The sequence below is a fragment of the Miscanthus floridulus genome, chromosome 13 (genome assembly GCF_019320115.1).
Source record: "Miscanthus floridulus cultivar M001 chromosome 13, ASM1932011v1, whole genome shotgun sequence".
Lineage (NCBI taxonomy): Eukaryota > Viridiplantae > Streptophyta > Magnoliopsida > Poales > Poaceae > Miscanthus > Miscanthus floridulus.
Window position 1 is genome coordinate 27,874,816 of NC_089592.1, and position 20,873 is coordinate 27,895,688.

Sequence of the window (20,873 nt, forward strand, 5' to 3'; positions counted from 1 at the left end):
GACACGTCCGGTGGTAGGCGACCGGACGCTAGCCAGCGTCCGATCAGTGTTTTGCCGGCTCAACGGTCGGGACGACCGGACACGTCCGGTCAGGACGATTCAGCGTCCGGTCAGTAGCAGTTTTGCAGGAGTTCGACCCCAACGGCTACTTTCTCAGTGGAGCTTATAAATACAACCCCCAACCAGCCATTTGAGGGGAGTGGAGCTGAGGAAACATACCAAGGGTGTTGATACACTATTTTAGTGATCTCCACATGCATAGTGCTTAGTGTTTTATTAGGCGATTAGCATAAGTGCTTTGTGAAGTGCTTAGGTTGATTAGACCACCGCTTATGCGCTTACTCTAGGTTTATGCCTAGTGTTTAGTGAGGTTTGCATACCTCTTGCCACCCCGTGCTTGCAAGCACAAGTGTTGTACATCGGAGGGGCTTGAAGTCTTGCGAGATCACACCAACTGCGTTTGTGGTGTGGCCGCCACCGTGTACCGGAGGGAACAAGGCCCACGACGTTTTGGCCAGAAGCTTGATAGTGAAGACGGCGGGGAGCATCTAGGAGAGGCTTGCCAGAAGGCACGTCGGAGACCCACCTGCACGTGGGGAAGGCCCGAGGCTATCCATGGAGCTACCCGACCAGGAGCTTGGCCCTTGCGAGGGATTCCTTGCGAGGGGCTCCAACGAGGACTAGGGGGAAGCTTGTGCGCTTCTCGATACCTCGGTAAAAATACCGGAGTCATCGACGGGAGTTTGCTTATCTCTACCTTGCTCTTTAGCTTCCGCATTTACATTGATTACTTTACTATTTGCGGTAGAGATAGCAACACACTAGCAAAACCGTAGTTGCATATTTAGATAGTTTATCTTTTGCATAGGTTTTGCTGAGGTTAGAAAAAGAGGCCATAGTTTTAGAGTTAGAATTTTTAAGTTGCCTAATTCACCCCCCCCTCTTAGGTGTCATGGTCCCTACAATTGGTATCAGAGTCGGTTGGCTCATATTTGGACCTTTGGCTTAACCGCCGTTGAGCCGACGCTATTGTAGAGTGGTTGGGATGGATACCGCTAGGCCTTCATAATTTGATGGCACTAACTTCCTTTACTATAAAGCAAGAATGGCTTGCCACCTTGAGGCGGTTGATTTAGGTGTATGGAGAGTCACTTGTGACAGGATGAAATCCATTAAGAATCCTGAAAAGCCCACAAAGAGTGATGAAAAAGAAATGCATTTCAATGCTAGAGCAAAGAATTGCTTGTTTGAATATTTTAGCATGGATGTGTTTAACCAAGTGTTCAATTTAAATACGGCACATGAAATTTGGTTAAAACTCCAAGAGCTCCATAACGGCACAAGTAATGTCCGTGAGCAAAAACATTGTCTAGCAAAGCAAAACTATGATTCCTTTACTATGAATGATGATGAGCTTGTTCGTGATATGTATTCTCGTTTGAATCTAATTATCAATGAGCTCCATTCTATAGGATTATTAAAGCTAGATGGTGCGGACATCGTGAGGAAGATCATCTCCATGCTACCACAAATGAAATATGCAAGCATCATCACCATCCTTCACAACATGGAGGACTTGAGCAATATGACCCTAGGCATAGCCATTGGCAAGTTAGTGGCATTTGAAATGTCATGTAAGATGGGGCAAGAAGAAGATTCTTCATCAAGCAAAGGCAAAGCTCTCGCTTGTAGCGAGAAGAAAAAGATGAAGGGCAAGAAAGTTGAGTCAAGCTCAAGCTCAAGCTCCTCAAGTGAAGAAGAAGAAGATGAGGATGATGCTGATGATGAACAAGAATCAAGTGACGATGATCAATCTTCCTCCTCCACCTTCGACCTTGATGAAGAATCAATCAAACTTATCAAAAAGGTGGAGAAGATGATTGTAAGGCTCAATGTCAAGGGTGTGCCCATCCAAATTGAAGACCTCGTTTTCACTAATCAAAGAGACGAGCAAAGAAAGAAAGGATGCTATGGATGCGGCGAGTTGGGGCACTTTGTGGAAGTTTGTCCAAACAAGCCCACACCCAAGGCAAAGAAGAAGGCGTGCAAGAACAAAGCCCTCACATCAATAAGGTCATGGGATGATTCCTCAAGTGAAGAAGATCATCACAAGAGGCGAGGGCGCAAGCACTCATCATCAAGCTCTTCTCGTGTATGCCTTATGGCACAAGGTAATGAAAGCTCATCCTCTAGTGAGAGCGATAGTGATGATGATTTGCCTTCTTATAATACAATTGTGCAACAAAATCTTAAATATGCTAAAGTTTGCACTAGTCAACAAAAGAAGCTCAAAAATTTAAAAGAAGAGCTAGGTAGTTCACAAGAAGCATACAAAAATTTGCTTGAACAATATAAAAACTTTGCAAATCTCAATGTTGAACTATCTACTAAAATTGAGCAACTTGAGGCTAGTGCAACAACAAATGCATGCACAATCAATGATGAGCAACTTTTAAAGAAAAATGAAAAATTAAAAGAAAAGTTAGCTAGCTCACAAGAAGCATATAATAGTTTGCTTGCTAAAATGGAAACCATGTGCAAACATTGTAATGAGCTAACTAATAAAGTTGCTAATCTTGAAGCCGTTAGCACAAACCCCACCAAGGCATCTAAAAAGAAAAGTTCTATCTTTAACATGTCAAAAAGGGATGCCTCTACTTGTTGTAATGATTTATGTTTAGACTCACCTTTGTGCAACCAAGTTTGTGTTGAGAAAGTTATTGTAGATACATGCACACAAGAGGTTGCAAAGGAGAATGAGCAACTCAAGCAAGAAGTAGCTCGCCTCACCAAGGACTTGACTCAAGTAAAAGGCAAGGCAAAGCAAACCCAACTTCACCAAGATAACACCGTCAAGGGAGTGAAGAAGCTTGATGAAGGACAAACCATGGTTTGTTACGTGTGCCACAAGGAAGGTCACAAGTCCTATGAGTGCAAGGTGAAGAATGGGGGAGGAGCAAAGAAGAAGGAGAAAAAGGAAACAAGCAAGCTCTCCAACACCTACACCAACAAGGTGGACAAGAAGGCATCCACACCTTATCTCTTGAAGAAGAAAAATGATAAGGTGGTGGCCATCAAGGTGAACAAGCAAGCCAACTATGGGGTCAAACGCTTCTGGGTGCCAAAGGAAATCATTTCAAACATGAAGAGTACCAAGAAGGTTTGGATCCTGAAAGAAAAGTGAGAAGTCCATCGTACCTCGGGGAATTTGGAGACTTGGCAAAGTATGGGTGCATTTCATGGGGTGCATCATGAAGGACAAAATCATTGCCAAGTGGGTTAGTGAATACTATGGACCCAAATTCCCCTTCCCATGTTAGGTAACTAGATGTTATTACTTTTCAATTGGTACATCTTGCAATTAGTTTTTCCTACAATTGGTATCTTTAAGCATCTAGTTACTCTTCTTGCCTAGGTTTGCATTTGCATGCTTATATCTTTCATCATGCATACACTAGGTATATCTTATGGTAGGCTTGCTCGGTCTCTTTTTTAACCCTTGGAGCAAACCTACATGGTTTAAAATTGCTTAGAAGCACGACACATAGCTTGTCTTACTATTGTTCATCTAATATGTGCCAAAGTCCAAATTGTAGATAATCTCTCCCGAATATCTATTTTGAAAATGATTCTCACATTCATGAGATATCATCTTTCAAGTGGTATTTTTTATTCTAAAATCAATGTGCATGATTTCTACAAAGTATTCTACATTTGTGTGCTCATATTTAGGGGGGGTATTTCTACAACTTGGATGCTTTGAGACTAACACTTTTTTCAAATGGTATCAATTTTTTTTCAAACCTATCACATGTGTAGTAGTCTCATTGTAAGGAAATTGGAGTCCCTAGAGTTAAGCATCATTCTTCAATTGGCATCATCATGTTGATTTCATTTCATTTTTATATGCTTTCTCCATGCATTATATAGATTAAACTCTCTTGTGCAATAAATTGCTAATTATGCATATGCTTTGCTTTCTACCATATGTATGTATACATTTAGGGGGAGCTTAGTCTATATAATGTGAGAGTCAAATGTTGTGATCCATTTCATTTTATACACAAAGGATCATGAAATTTGACCCTCCCTTGTGCTACTAATGTCTTCCTTTTCGATGTTTGATGCCAAAGGGGGAGAATTTGAAGGACCAAAGGCAAGCATCAAGTTGATGTCTACAAGTGGTAATGGTCCAAGAAAGGGAGGAAAGTGGATTATGGATTAGACTAAGTAAATGGTAAAATTTGTAGGAATCCATAATGACACATAGGGACTTTTGTAAGGGCAAGATGGTCTTCGATTGGCATCTAAGTAGAATTTTCTAGCATCATATAACCTTGCCCTTTGCATTGCATCCTAGCAAGTAGGTAGTTCTTAAATTTCAAAATCTCTATCATTTGCTTGCTTTGGTTGTGTTGTCATCAATCACCAAAAAGGGGGAGATTGTAAGGAAAATGGACCCTAAGCCCATTTACTTTGGATTTTGGTGTTTGATGACCAACACAACCAAATTGGACTAATGAATTTGCAAGTGTTTGTTTTGTAGTCCAAAAGGGTGCAAGACGTGACTTGGACGAAGGCAACGTGATGATCCGATGATCAACACCTTAAGCAAGACCTTAGGAGCACAAGAAAAGACCCAAGATATCAAGCAAAGTCCAAGCATGAAGATAGGAACCAAGCCATATGCAAGATCACGAAGAAACGAGCTCATAGATGCGACCGGACGCAAGGACCGGATGCTGGAAGCATGACCGGACGCTGGACCGGTGGCTCGGCAGACAGGCGACCAGACGCGAGGACCGGACACTGGCGGCAACCGACCAGACGCAGGAACACAGCGTCCGATCGAGTACATAAAGGTTCCAGAGCGGCATATCTATGACCGGACGCGTCTGGTGATAGGCGACTGGATGCTAGCCAGCGTCCGATCAGTGTTTTGCTGGCTCAATGGTCGGGACGACCGGACGCATTCGGTCAGGACGATTCAGCGTTCGGTCAGTAGCAGTTTTGCGGGAGTTCGACCCCAACGGCTACTTTCTCAGTGGAGCTTATAAATACAACCCCCAACCGGCCATTTGAGGGGAGTGGAGCTGAGGAAACATACTAAGGGTGTTGATACACTACTTTAGTGATCTCCACATGCATAGTGCTTAGTGTTTTATTAGGTGATTAGCATAAGTGCTTTGCGAAGTGCTTAGGTTGATTAGACCACCGCTTATGCGCTTGCTCTAGGTTTATGCCTAGTGTTTAGTGAGGTTTGCATACCTCTTGCCACCCCGTGCTTGCGAGCACAAGTGTTGTACATCGGAGGGGCTTGAAGTCTTGTGAGATCACACCAACCGCGTTTATGGTGTGGCCGCCACCGTGTACCGGAGGGAACAAGGCCCGCGGCATTTCGGCCAGAAGCTTGATAGTGAAGACGGCGGGAAGCATCCGGGAGAGGCTTGTCAGAAGGCACGTCGGAGATCCACTTGCACGTGGGGAAGGACCGAGGCTATCCACGGAGTTACCCGACCGAGAGCTTAGCCCTTGCGAGGGATTCCTTGCGAGGGGCTCCAACGAGGACTAGGAGGAAGCTTGCGCGCTTCTCGATACCTCAGTAAAAATACCGGAGTCATCGACGAGAGTTTGCTTATCTCTACCTTGCTCTTTAGCTTCCACATTTACATTGATTACTTTACTATTTGCGGTAGAGATAGCAACACACTAGCAAAACCGTAGTTGCACATTTAGATAGTTTATCTTTTGCATAGGTTTTGCTAAGGTTAGAAAAAGAGGCCATAGTTTTAGAGTTAGAATTTTTAAGTTGCCTAATTCACCCCCCCCCCTCTTAGGCGTCATGGTCCCTATAGGTGGTAAGTTGTACTACGAACCAAGCTAGTACCCAAACCTTTATGAAGATGCTCCCAAAAATGAGCGGTAAACTATGACCCACGGTCAGACACGATAGTCTTTGGTATTCTATGTAATCGGACAATCTCTGCAATGTACTTCTTAGCATACTGAGGGGGTCGAAAAGCGTTCTTGACTAGTAAAAAGTGAGCTGATTTGGTAAGGCGATCTACAATCACCCAAATCAAATCATTCCCCTTTGGTGTGGTGGGAAGACCAGTGATAAAATCCATACTTATATCATCCCATTTCCAATCTGGTACTGACAAAGGTTGCAACATTCCTGCGGGTCTCATGTGAAGAGCTTTCACTCTACAACACATGTCGCAACGAGCAACATACGCTGCAATCTCCTTCTTCATCTTTGTCCACCAATAACGAGGTCTCAATTCTTAGTACATTTTGCTACTTCCAGGATGGATAGACAACTTAGAGTGATGAGCTTCATCCATCAATTTGTTCTTGAGCTCTCGATCTTTAGGTACAACCAGACAGTCCTTAAACCATAACACTCCTTGTTCATCCACTCTAAAATGCTTGGTCGGTTCTTTCTTCATTTTCTCCTTGATATGGAATATTCCCTTATCTGTTTTCTGACCCTCAATGATCTTGCTCTCCAAGGTACAACTAACCTGGATATTATGCAACACAGCAGGATGCAACAAATTGAACCCATCTTCAAACAACGGTTGCACAGCAAGAGAATGTGACTTCCTACTTAAGGCATCTGCTACTACATTTGCCTTTCTCGGATGATAGTGCACATTCAGATTATAATCCTTTATCAGCTCTAACAATCTTCTCTGTCGCATATTCAACTCAGACTGAGTAAATATGTACTTGAGACTCTTATGATCTGTAAAGATATTGCACACATTCCCAAGCAAGTAGTGTCTCCAAATCTTTAGAGCATGCACAACGGCCGCAAGCTCTAAATCATGCATAGGATAGTTAACCTCATGCTTCCTCAACTGACATGAGGCATAAGCAATGACCCTTCCATCTTGCATCAGAACACATCCTAAACCATTCTTTGATGCATCGCAAAACACATCAAACGGCTTCTCTATATTCGGTTGCACCAGAACAGGAGCAGTGGTTAGCAAATTCCGCAAGGTGCAGAAAGCTGCCTCACACTCCTCTGTCCAAACGAACTTATGATCCTTCTATAGCAAACTTGTCTTTGGCTTGGCAATCTTCGAGAAGTCCGATATAAAATGACGATAGTAACCGGCTAATCCAAGAAAACTCCGAACCTCATGAACTATGCTCGGTGCCTTCCAATCCATAACCTCCTGTACCTTACTAGGATCCACTGAGATTCCATTCTCAGATAACACATGACCGAGAAAAGGAACTATCTTCAGCTAGAACTCACATTTACTAAACTTAGCATACAACTGGTGATCTCTGAGTCTAGTCAAGACAATTCTTAGATGCTCTGCATGATCCTGTTCGTTCTCGAAGTATACTAGAATGTCATCAATGAATACAATCATGAACTTATCCAACTCCGGCATAAAGACCGAATTCATCAGATACATAAAGTATGCAGGAGCATTTGTCAAACCAAAGGACATGACAAGATACTCGTACAAACCATATCTAGTGGAGAACGTGGTCTTGGGTATATCTTATGGTCTAATCTTGATCTGATGGTACCCTGATCTCAAATCTATCTTGGAGAACATCTTGGCTTTTGACAATTGATCAAACAAGATATCAATCCGAGGTAGAGGATACTTGTTTTTAATTGTCACCGCATTCAGTGGCCGATAGTCCACGCACATCCGTAAGGAGTTATCCTTCTTCTTCTTCATGAACAGTGCGGGACATCCCCATTCCGATGAACTTGGATGAATTAAACCCTTAGTCAACAGATCTTGGAGTTGTTTCTTCAACTCGACTAATTCATTTGGAGGCATCTGATAAGGCCTTCTTGAGATCGGTGGTGTTCCAGGGATTAACTCAATGGCAAACTCAACATCTCTGTCCGGTGGAAGACTGGGTAACTCATCTAGAAACATATCCGGAAACTCACACACTACTAGAATCTTGGCTAGAAGAGTAGTTTGAACTGCACAAGTTGTACTGGCCAGATCTATTCTCCGAGGTAAGGTTACTTGAAATGTACCTTCTCCAACAGGTTCCTTGAGAGAAATGCTTCTTCCTCCAACATCAATTACTTCTCCCATCTTATTCATCCAGTTCATTCCCATAATCACATCCAGAACTAGCCCTGGCATAACTATCAAGTTAAGCTTATACTGCTTGTCTGCTATACTCAGGGTTACCCCCTGGATTATCTGATTAGTTAACAGATCAGCCCCAGCTGAACTTATCTGATAAGCACATTCCAATTCAACTATCTTTTGCTCATACTTTCTTGCAAATGCTTGACTTATGAATGAATGAGATGATCCAGAATCAAACAAAATGACTGCATGATGATTGTTGATAGAAAACATACTGGCTGTCATGGGCTCTCCTTCTGGGATGTCATCAATGGTGGTGTGGTGCACATGAGCTTGGTACTAATTCTGCTACTTCTTGGGATATGGGCAAAACTTCGCAAAGTGCCTAGGTTGATTGCAGTTGAAACACGGTCCTCTTACTTGAGTAGTAGCTCCAGATGAACTACCTTGTCCGGTCTTAGCTTGTGGCACCGCCATCTTGAATGGCTTTTGATTCCTTTGAGGTTGCTGGGCATTCTGATTCCTCCACTGGGGTGGCCTGAACCTTACATCAGGGGCAGGCGGACGATATGTAGAACGATTTGCCATTAGGGCCCTTGGCTGGGATGGACCTGACTCAAAAGCCCTCTTGCGAGTCTTGGATGTAGCATATACATTGTTGTTCTTTTCTTGCTTTAAGCAGTCACTAACAAAGTCATTGAAACTAGTTCTCATGTTGGTACCCATGTGCTTCATCATCTTGGGATTCAGACCTCACTTGAAACTAGCGATCTTTTTGGCATCGGTATTCACCATGTTAGAGGCATAGCGACTTAGATTGTTGAATGCATGTAGATACTATGTCACAGTCTTGGTGCCTTGATTCAGTGCTAGAAATTCTCCAAACTTCATTTCTATCAAACTAGGTGGAATGTAAACTCCACGAAAAGCCTCAGTGAATTCCCTCCAAGTAATGTGGGCATTGGGGGGAAAAGTGATGCGGTGGTGCTTCCACCACATTCTTGCAGAGCCTTGTAGCTGATGAGCTGCATACTCAGTCTTCAACACTTCTGTCATCCTTAGAACACAAAACTTATCTTCCATGGTGTTTATCCACTCTTCTACATCCAATGGCTCTGTCGCTTCTTTGAAAATTGGTGGTTTGGTGTCCATAAAGTCCTTGAAACTGCTATACTGATTCGCTTCATGTCCACCTGGGTTTAACCCACGATGGGTGTTGTCAACAATGTGGCGCAATGCAGCTTCCATGTTCTGCTGCATGCCCTCCATGTTGCGTTGACTTCTAAGGAACTGTGCGAAGAACTGTTCCGCGGTGTACGGTGGAGGAGGAGGTGGTGGTGGATCATGGTTTCATTCCCAGTGGCACTGCCACCTGCCTCAGTAGCATCATACACGATACGATGAGTGTTCGGCATCTGCATATTTCAGCAATAGTAATTATTAGGCGATGTTGTAGAAATTGCAGGTGAATGAAAAATTATGCCGTACTAAATTTACTGGAGAGAATAAATTCATACAATAAAACAGGGGCACAATAAGTCATTCCAATTAACACAACATCACTAATTAGATTACTTAAGCGCACACATCATGTCCATTACAACCAAATTGCCAGCATACATACACTGGACTTTTGATGTTTAGATATCACCACAACACATCCAAGTTTTCCAACATTACATCAAGGTCTTAGTCTTTCTACTCATTATTACGTGCTAGACATGCCAACCATGCAAAAGGTCATCGCAAACGAAACCCTAGTAGCTAGCGCAACAACTACTAGCCTACTCATCGTGGTCGCTGTCTAAGTTAGAGATGTCGACATTGTCACTATCCACATCATCGTTGTCATCATCAGCTGGTGCCTCAGGCTCTTCGAGATCCTTGTCCTCATCTAGATCCATCTCTGCTGCTCTAGGAGGAATGTAAGGGTGGAGCTGGTTATTCAGCTCATGAACCTCCTCATGTAGGTTGTTGTTGTACTCTTCTGCATTGGCCAGCTACTGCTCTAGCTCAACCTGTCGATCTTTCATAACATCTTCTACAGAACAGGCTTCATTCCTCTAGTGGAGCACATGGATCAACATGCGCTTAGCATTCCTGTTGGCGATGATCAGATGCTCAACCTGCTCTCTCAGTGCACGTACGTCTCCCTCATAGACTCTAGTCCTCTGGGTCGCCTGATCCCTCTAACGAGTCAACTGAGCCATCTCTGCATTGAGCCTCTCAATCTCTGCATCGTGATCCCTCTGACGCTGACGTCGGTCATCGCGGGCCTGACCAAGAGCACTAGACACACGTCTCAGGCTACCTTCTACTCCATTGAAAGCCTTCATCACTACGAACATGGCGCTCATAGCAAGGTTATCACTGTTCTGTCCTTCTACTACACCAATCTCCAGAGATCTTCCTCTTGCTTGCTGCCACGAGTCAGTGGAGGGGTTGCCCCTCGGAAAGACTCTAGCTATAGTGGCTGCCAACTCCTAAGGAAAACGATCCATGATATCCCTTAGTATCCCAAAGGCTGTCCTGTCAGCTGCTTCTTCAGCGGTCCTACCAGTTGACTCATAACGCCAACCAGTCCACTCAAAACCGTCACCTCGGGGATGAACAACAGCCTCCACAGTAACCAAGAGACCTTCCCCCAACTACTCATTTGTCTAGAAATAGTGGGGCTCTATTCCATCAGGATAGCCTACATAGCTGAGCACTCTCCACAAGAGTGTAGGCATCCCAAACTCTCCAAGAAACGTGTGGTGCTGACGGGTACGTGGAGCAAGCTGATGGCGGGGAGCTCTGCCTCCGGTGGACTTGCGAGCGGTCTGCTTTATGCGTGCCATCTGTAGCAATTTTTTTATTACCCACATGAGAACAAGGTTAAGTTGTCATTTTTATCAAAATGAGATAATCAACTTATAAGGGGAGGAACAATGCCATGAACGATATGTAACAACATGATGCATGGATGTTCCGTACGTTCTCACAAACTTAAGAAAAATAACAATTGCTAGCGGCATAGACGGTGGCATACAACGGTCTCTCATAAACGTAGCTAATACGTACTACACGATAGCGCTGTTATGTACCTGCAAAAGATCCACTTCAGCCCAAACCCTAATAGTATGAAAAATATGCACGAAAGCAGTAAAGTAATCTACTTGCTCTACACGCATCCCCAGATACGCGTACAATGGTAGCAACTACCCGAACCATCGTCCTATCGACGGCATCGTCACCACAAGATGGAATTCCCCACACATTGGATACCTTCATACAAACACGTGTATGGCATGTAAATAATCCGACATCATATAAGCACTTCCCTAGATCGGCAGCGTATCCGATCATGCTCTCACAACTCTCACTTACCAAGGCGTAGAGGCAATGGATCCATACATTACCACTCAAGTCAAATAGAAATATGATGCAAAGACCCCCAAGTCAATACTTAAATAAGCCACCTAGAGTCCTTAACTGGGCATACAGGATATGACCACTGACACACTATTAAGTTTTAAAACTCAGTTTTAAACACAACTTTGGTTTTAAATACTCATGGGAACAGTAACCTACTAAACCTTGCTCTGATGCCAGCTGTAATAGAACCGACCAATTATACGAGATTAAGCAAGAAAATCTTCCGCCAAAGTAGATAATTTAGCAAACTTAAGCCCATATAACCCGGTAGTCCGTGAAACCACGAAGGATTTCAAACCAATCGACATACAAACCAAGATCGTACAAGTTTAGCAATTACCGTCACATGTTACATAAAGTTCGCAATGATAGTTGGATACATCAGAGTTTAGAACATAAAGTTATTACAACCCAAGTTCAAACTTAAATAGCGGAAGCAAATAGTTTTAAAGCCACACACACACTTTTGGTTCAGATATAGTGCTAGTAGGTAGTCATCTCCAACAAAAGCATTAGATGAGAGATACGGAGTGACCATTGCCCTTGGTCCTAGTTGTCGCCCATCGCCGGGTACATGCAGTTAATGCAATAGCCATAGTACATTTGACTATCTGCAACAACAATGGGAACAACGCCCTGAGTACGAGAAGGTACTCAGCTAGACTTAATCGTCTTAAACCAAAATAAAGCAACACTAAGGATTATGCAAGGCTTTCTTTAGTGGGCTAGCTGACTCATTTGCGAAAAGCATAAGCTATCATGAAGAAACCATTTTAAGTACTTTGCATCATCTTTATTATGACCTAACCATCTAGGTAAGCACCTAAACTATAGCAATCACTTGATTAACCAATAACATCCAGTTACCAACTTAGATTTAGCATATCCCATACCATCCAGATAACCATCAGTGTTCCATCATAATTACTACGATGCTATAGCTCGAGTCAAGTGCTCACTATCCAGGAGCGATGGCTATTTGAATTGATTCCTAACTAGCTGGTGATTTATTCCTCACAAACCACACTCACCGATCAAGTGAGCTATAGATCACTAATGACACTTTCCAAGTAGCCACAGGATAACAGTCATGGACCGCACTACCCAGGGACAGCCCGATAGCCAGGACGCACCTTGGGCTCACTCTTCGTGTCCCCATCATACCTCCTTCAGCACCAATCTGCCAATCCGAGTTTATCCTGACTCAAATAGTGTCACTAGCTTCGCGGTCGAAAGGTACTTTATTCGGCCAGCTAAATGTGAGGCATACGTTCAACATGACAAGAGGGACGAGCAACGATCGGTCCTTAATCGACATAAATGGAAAACTAATAGCACCCCAGAACCCTATCTGGTTGCCTCCAACTTTTCCGTCCGGTCTCCAATTATCCATCACACATGGTTAATTCCAGGATATCATTCTTTCCATAGCTAAATTCTTCCAGTAACCACCTATAAATGTAGGTGACCAAAAATCACCGATCGCTACTGGTCTAAGCAAGGCTAAGCAGTTATTCGATCCTGACCTATCAGGGTAAAAGGTAATAAGGTAGGCAAGGATAGTAATAAATGCATCAATGGTTTCAATCAACTCCTATAACTTAATGCAACAATATATAAACTCATATATAGAAAGAATTGCTTTTATAAAGTAGGAGACTTAGAATGCTCTGGGGCTTGCCTCGTTCGAACGAACTAGGTTGATGATCCATGCACTCGGGCAAGTCCTCTCCTTGCTCCTCTTCCTCTGGCACCACCTGTGCCTAGATTTCTTGTGGATCTATCCCGGTCTGCTCTTCCTGAATTGCTACTAGCAACTCCTCCTGCGATCCTGTATGATGCAGATGTATAAGTGCTCATGCATAGGTGCATCGGAGAGATGACATGTAATGATCATGATGCATGGAATGTAGATGAACATGTTTAACTTTATTAGACATAGTAGAAGTAAAGCTCTTCTACAAGGTAGCCAACATCATCTAAGAACATGTACTACTATACTACTACTACAACCACTGTACTAACATGCCAAGTCACCACAGCAAGCTAAGATGCTTCAAAGATACACCAAAGCAAACATTATTAACTAAACATGCATTAAAAAGGTTAATTAAACCCTAATTGAAACTAGGTTTGAACAGCAACACCTATTTTGGTAGCATAGAAAAATCTGAGAAAATTACAGTAGCGTAGTACTATTCTAAGTAGACTACCATAAAATTTTCATGGCATTTGGATAAGTAAAATAGCCTACACAAAAATGACAAGCTATGGTTAATAATTGAGCATGAAAATACTTTGTACTATGAAAAGTGTCAAACAACAGATTTGGTATTTTTCCCATGATTTACATAGCATACAATCACTGTACAAAAGTTTCACCTACATGTTTTATTCATATTTTTGGCTCTAGCAATTTTACAAGAAATAGCAAATAAATGCACCTAAATCACATAGCCATATTTTTCTACAGAACAAGCATGGCATATATTTTTCACAGAAAGTACATCTCAAGAATAGATCAATCAAATTGGAATCATATTTTTCTGATGTATATTCTATTTACTAGACATTTTCTAAGATAACAGCAAATACAAGAATTAAATAAAACCCTATACGAAAGTATCACAAAACTGACATGCAACATTTTTATATTGTAGATCTACTTCTAAGAAACACAACAAAATTGGTCTCACTCGATTTGGAGCTAAAATGAGCAAACTATGGATTTTTGAAGCCTTTACAACATTTTCTGGAAATCATTTCTTAAAAACCCTTTTTGAAAACCAAGGCATAAACGCTAGATCCACCCGGATCTACACACAGACGTGCACCCCAGCGGCTGACAGTGGCCCCCCTGGCCCCATCGATCAGTCACTACGGCAGGGGAGGCGCTCGGCCACGGCGGTTCTCGCCGCCGGTGAGGTCGCCGGTGGTGAGGTCACCACCGGAGGCTTCCCTGTGACAAGGCGGACCTAATGGTACATCTACCGTGGCCAGTGGAGCTCGGGAGCAAGCTCACCGGCGTCCATGGCGGTGTGGTGGCGCGGCCCGATGCCGGCCGGCCATCTCCGGCCGAGATATGGCGCGGGGAATGGCTGGCGAGCTCCACCGCGTCAGTGTGGTGCTAGTGCGCGTGGAAATAGGGAGAGAGGTGGAGCGGAGAGGGGGAGTCCACGGAGCGGACCTCTCCGATGAGCTCAACCACGACTCCGGTGAGGGATTCCTAGGGAAGGGGAGCTTCCCATGGCTTACCGAGGCGAGCATGTGGTGCGCGAGGTGGAGGCGGTGCTCGAGGCACGATGTAGCTGCTGGCCGTGAGCTGTGGTGGCCGAGCGAGCTAACTCCGGCGAGGCGCGGCACGCGGTGGTGGAGCTCGCTACGTGCGCGGGAGCTGCGGCTATTGTGCTGCGGCTATTGAAGTGGAGAGGCGAGTGGGGAGTGCGGCGCGGTCGGGCAAGTGAAGGCGAGCGCGTGGAGTGGCGGGGCCCGCCGGGGTGCCACCCGTACGCCGTCACCGGCGAGCGGCGGCCACGCGGCGGCCGTCCTCTGTGCGTGGTCGGTGCAGGCGCACGCGAGTGGCGGGCGCGGAGGCAGGTCGGGCTGACTTCGGTCGTGGGCCGAGAAGCGAGGGTGAGGCCCGCTAAGCCGGGCTCCCTTCTCTCTTTTTTTTAAATTTAAATTCAAACAGCCCCAAATTCATCATTTTGAGCAACTTAAAAGCATTTTCAAGATTTGGTGTAAAAACAAAAGTTGCTCCATTTTTCAAGCTCTACAAATTTGCCAAAAAGAGTAAGGCCAAAATCCAATTAGATTCTGAACTATAGATTTAAAATTAATTTAAATCAAAAACCCTATTTTAGAAGATTATTTTTAAAAGCAAAATTTGAGAAAACTTTGAATATACACCTTGCTCCAAATTGCATCCTAATTACTTCTAAGTGGTCTAAGTGATCAACCTATGTACACACATGGCAAAACAAACATATCATCCAATCTATTAGAACAAAACTATGCAACTCATACATGTTTCATTAGTATGTTTCAATTCTATATTTCATGTCATGCTTATGAATGCATAATAATGATTATGCTCATGATTTGCAAAATGTTAATGCATGCTTAACACCGAGGTGTTACAGCGCTGTGGGAACAATGCTTTTTAGATGTGACGGCCAAAGGCCCGTGGTCCCGAGCCGTTCAAGCTAGGACTCTGGTCGTCTGGTCGGCAACCATGCCTAGGGCATGTTTCCCCACTCCCCTTGATCGTACGACCGGAGCTCATGCCGCCTGCTCTCACCGCCCCATGATGGAGGTCATCATCACACCGGGCTTGACGCCAATTGTTGATGACACTGCGAGCATCTCAGTTTGACCCGAGCCATTCACGCACAGGTGGTTGGTGTGGAGTGGGCACCGGGTCAGGCCATGGTGCAACTGTGGCCTCTTGTTCCACGCCCAGTGACTATAGCAGTGAGCGGATGGAGCGGTTTGACTGGTGCGCCCCCATTCCCTTGGTGGGGAGAGAGGCCATGAGCCGGTGTTGCAATGTGGAGCTCTCCGCCTGTTGAATGATGACTGTTTCTACCAGTGCCCAAAGGTTTCGGTGGATCACCTGCTCCTGGGGTCATCAGGCTTAGGAAGGCCGTGCAGAAGCATCGCTGTAGTGCGATGTTCTGGCTAGCCCGAGCGGACTGAGGGGGATCATTTCCTCCGTCCATGATGTTGCGCTGGACTTGGTGGGCGTGACCTCGGGCACCACTCGCTGGGTTATGCGCGCGTGGCGCAGCATGCTGCGCTGAGTGCGCCAGCGCAGATGGTGGCTAGCTCTGCTGCCTTTATCGTAGCTCCTCGCCATGCTCTTGTGCACGTGCGAGGGCCTCTGCACGAGGGTCTGGAGGGGTGTGAGTCTATAGGGGCTTTGCTACCATCGATGGTTGTCCCAGAGCGTCCACCATAGTGCACTCCTGGGACAGAGGGTGGCTAGGTGCCACGACATCGCCGATGCTGAAGCCATCGCTTTCAACCTCGTTATCCACGAGGTCATGGAAGGAGGCAGGAGCATAGCCCGTCATCCCCATGGATTCAGATGTGAGAGGGGGCGGCGTTAGCATCTTTTGGAGCCCCCGCACGTATGTGTCTGTGGGGGACGCGAGGCCATAGGGAAACCGATCGCACGGCAGTTGCGGTGAGGACAACAGGGTCCCTCCGAAGGGTCGACAGAAGATATTAAATAGCGAGTAAAGAACAATATGTATGCTACTCACAGTGGGGTTTGAGCCCAGCGTGGGCTCAGAGCAAAGCGTAGGTGTCTCGTCGTTGAGGTCGTCGGGTGGCCTGGAGCCAACGGAGGGCGCTCGTCCTTCAACGGGCGCCAGGACAAGTGCCTCCTCGCTAAGGCGAAGCATGCCAAGCTGGTTGGCGATGAAGTCTAGGCTTCCGAAGAGGAAGGTTTAGGATAGCTCGAATATGGGAGGAACCTACATCCCAATAGGTGGGAGCATGGGAAACTTCAGTGAGCCGAAGCGAGTTGTATTGCTTGAGCCTGCCATGCCGAAGATGGCAAAAAGGTGGGCCATCCGATGACCAAAAGCGTGAACGTACGACGTCTTCCCCATGGACGGTGCCAACTATCGGTGTGAAAAGTGACCAACAAGTAAATATTTGTCATTTTCTCGTACGTTGTGATCGGATATGGCCTAGCACTCAATGACACAGGGTTTATACTAGTTCAGGCAACGTGCCCTACATCTAGTTTGAGTCGGTTGGTGACTTTATTCCTAAGCCTAGGTGCTCGAAGTTTGCTATGGGGTTACAAACGAGTTGGAATGAGAAGGGGGTGTTAGAGGTCCGGTCGGGCTCTGGACCGATGGGCCAAGAGTGACGTGACTCCTACGTGCGCTAAGTTTTGGAACGTATGCTCTGTATAGCTTTAGAATTCTAGAGCCGTGGAGCCGTTCGAGTGCTTAGAATGTCTAAAGCTAGGTAGAGAAAGAGAGTCGGAATCATGCTCATTTTAGGAGAGAGCACATCCCCTTTTATAGGTGAAGGGGACGGCCTTACAAGTTTAGGAGAGAGAGAGTATGTATTTCTAGTCTTGTTGCCCACGCCATCGGGTATAAGATAGTTTGTCGGCGCCCACAATACTATTAATGCCCAGATGCATGTGGCAGGCTCTATCGTATTCTTCTGGTATGGCAAATGTCGATGCCTACCATACTATAGGACAAATGTCGGCGCCCATAACACTATTCATGTTCTGACATGTCCGGAAGGTTATAAAGTACCCTTCTGGCATGGCCTGACAGTACTGTCCTACAGGTGTGTAGGGTACGATCCTCGGTATTATGGTTGACTTGAGAGCCTTACCTTATCTGCTCCGCCTGATTTCTTAGGTCCTCACCGAGCAGGCATCCCCGGCCGGTCATTCCCAGTTGGCTCCGACTACGTTGGTTGAAGAAGAGCCATAAGAAGAGGTTTGGTGTATTCTCAGTCGGAGAAGCGGGTCAAAGTCGGTAGCGAGCGTCGTCTCCTCCTTGGCTAGTCCTTTCGGTCAAAAAAGCGGGTCAGAGTCGAAAGCGAGAGTCGTCCTCTCCTTGGCCAGACCTTTCGGTTGGAGACTGGATCGCTCTTTTGTATCTAGGGCGGCCTAGGAGTTGCGCGTCGTTGGTAATGCCGTCTGCTGGGCCGAGCTTTTGCTGGGAAGCAGACCTATTAGGGACCCCGGGTTTATGAACCCGACAATCCTTATAATACGTTAGATTCTTGTACAAAAGAAAACAAAATATGTTGCTATCTGTTCAGAAGTATTATTACTGAGAACTTTGTTGTAGGGCAATACCCTCAAATGCTCCGTTGAAGACATTGAGCGCTTTTGTTCGAGAGTCAGGGACAACGACACGCGTAGCTTTCTAGACGTAAGATTCAAAATATTCTTTCAAACATATTATTAATACGTTAGATTCTTTTAGTTAACATAATTTTGTACAACAGAGGCTGTCACGTCGGCTATGTCGTGTGACTGCTCGTTGTGGTTGCAGGACAGACACGACGCAAGACGTGTATGTTCCTTCCGTAGGCAGAGGAGACTTAGGTTCCTCTAGCCAAGCACCTACAGGGGACGAGGACGAGGATGATGATGACGTGGAACAGAGGCACGAGGAGCTTGGCCCCTCTTAGCTCTAGAATGCTCTCTCGACTCAGCCTACACAGCCTCCAGGCACTAGGCGATGCCATCCACCTGACCCTTACACTCTAGGTACCAGCACTCTTGGTCACAAGGATAAGGGTAAGACTAGGAGGCAGTGAGGGTTTGTGGCAGATGTTAGTATGTACTATTATAGATTTTATAGTTACTTTCCTATAACTATTTGGGACTGTATAGACATTATGGACTATTTGGACTATGTAGGACATGTTATGTTGATTGTGATGTTTGATGTGGTTGTATTGTGATCTTTGGATGATTAAATGTTTGTATTATATAACGATGTCTCTGTTTGTAACTGTGGATGCTCCAGAAATAAGGGAAACTCTTGCGAATTTTTTCCGTGAATCATTAATTATACTACAATGCTAAAAAGGCACAAATGTAATACACAGATTAAATGTAAATTTATTAGAACGTGTATAGTCCAATCATATCGTATAGACGCTTTACAGATGAATCTATGCTTTTTAGTAACAGTGAACGAATCTAGGCTTTTCAGACAATGAAAATAGACTTTTTAGTTACAAGGACGAGGAGTACGATGACAGCAGTGATATATCACTTCACTTACATAGTACACCTATAGCATCTAGGCTTTTCAGTGATTTATCATGTCAACGACGAATAGACTTTTTAGGAAACAAATCTAGGCTTTTTAGTGTCCATTGAAATAGGCTCTTCAGTGAAACTAATTAGGCTTCTTGTGACCAGTTATAACACATTGAAACGGTAACTAAACCTACCTTTGCCTATATATACGCAATGCTTGATGCATTACTACTTACTTCCCAACTAGTATTTTCTTTCATTGCAGTACCAATGTCTGGAGGGTCGTCCAGGGAGAGAGAAAAGGGGAAGGAAACTACCATTGTGTGGGAGGGTTCTCTTGTCCCGCTTTCTTTGAGTAAGCTCTTTATGAGAGGTTCTCTGTTGAGAGCAAAAGTTATTTCACCAAAGAGGCATCACTTAGAGGATACGATGAACGGAAAGAAGAGTGGCCAAAATGAATGCATGGTGAGGACTGTCTAGTGTAGATGTTCACCGAGGGAATAGATGGAGGTCGTTGTTTCTTCAGATGCCCACGAGCATAGGTAATTGCTATTACTTTTTGTTTCTTCAATATGTTCCTCTTCTATACAACTTACACGCCCTACTTATTACGGTCTTCCTTGGTCGAAGAAAACTGTGGGTTCACTAGGTGGGTCGATCCTCGACCTATTTATCTGCATGCGGAGTACATCTACTACCTGCTGGACCGTATCTTCAATCTAGAAAGAGAAATTAGCAGTGGTTACAAGAACGACGAATAGGACGACAACAACAATAGTGCCGATTCATAGGAGACACTCTGTAATGATCCATATTACATCTTCCCTAACCACAAGAACAAGGGGCCTCCGCCATCACCCCTGCCACCACCACCACCAACAATGGGAATCTACTGTGGAGAAGGTGCAACATAATTTGCTATGTTGTCACACTAATAGGACGACTCTATCTTATTCACATGGTACATCCATGTGTTTATTGTTTGGTTTAATTACCTAAGACATGTTAGGTTTAGTCGAAGGAACTCTGTACCCTAGTTCGGTACATGTTCTCACATGCCATTTCATGTGTTTTGTGTGTTGAATTATATAATGCCCTACTTCGTTAGGTTGTGTTTGCAGCATGTGGTCATATTTTGCTACGTCCGCAACATTATACTGAATATTATGACCACAAATAATGAAAACAACTACATAATAAAAAGTCTAATACTATGCCACATTAAACAACACAATAATACTAGAAGTACGTGCCGACAGTAGATAATATTGTTCATGAATAAACCATAGAACTAGCAAGTCATGAAGACTACTGAGTGCAACGAGGCCACTTTCCCTTCCTCAGAGCATTGAGATTCTCCTCCATCACTGTTTTTACTCGGCGTGCACGCTCAAGCTTCTTCTCCCTCTCCTCCCTGTACGCAACAACACGCCTCCTTTCCTCCTCTTCCTTGTGCTCCTTTTTTGCCGTCTCCTCTCTGAGTCTCTTCTCCATCATCTCCTTATCCTTTGCCTCTCACCGTAATAGTTCTGCATCCATTCCTTGTCTTCAGCCTTGATCTCAGTGTCGATCTATTGCTCAAAATCACAGAGCGGTGAAGGAGTCTG